The following is a 528-nucleotide window of genomic DNA, read 5'->3' on the forward strand; positions in this document are numbered from 1 at the left end:
AAAAAAAAAAAAAAAAGAAACATCAGGGACCTGAATCTTCAAACAAGGATTCTAAAAGTAATAAATGTAGAAATGCCTTTGATTAAATGTCAGGTTTTTCTCTAGATAAGAGTACTTCTACTGGAGAGAGGACTTGTAGTGAATATGGTAAGGTTTCTAATCACTGTTCAGAACTTACTCAACAGGACACTGTTCAGAATCCACAGGAAGAAAATAAGTGTAAGATATGTGAGAAAGTGTTTAGTACGTCATCCAATCTAAGTAGATATAGGAGAATTCATACAGGAGGGAAACCTTTCAAATGTAGAGAATGTTGCAGAGCATTTAACTGTCACTCACTTCTTACTCAACATCAGCGAATTCATGCTGGAGAGAAACCTTATATATGTAAAGAATGTAACAAAGCCTTTCATCGTTCCTCATTTCTTACTCAACATCAGCGAATTCACACTGGAGAGAAACCTTATAAATGTACAGTATGTGGCAAAGCCTTTACCTACAACTCAAATCTTATTCAACATCAGCGAA

The 528-nt window shown here is 35.0% G+C and overlaps 1 long non-coding RNA gene across 1 annotated transcript in view; it reads left to right on the plus strand.

The window, feature by feature from the left end:
- The window catches only part of LOC104999572, a 5186-nt gene that overhangs the window by 1433 nt on the left and 3225 nt on the right, over positions 1-528 (plus strand). The gene's annotated exons all lie outside the window — the stretch shown is intronic.

The sequence above is a fragment of the Bison bison genome, unplaced genomic scaffold, assembly GCF_000754665.1.
Source record: "Bison bison bison isolate TAMUID 2011002044 unplaced genomic scaffold, Bison_UMD1.0 scf7180017864354, whole genome shotgun sequence".
Lineage (NCBI taxonomy): Eukaryota > Metazoa > Chordata > Mammalia > Artiodactyla > Bovidae > Bison > Bison bison.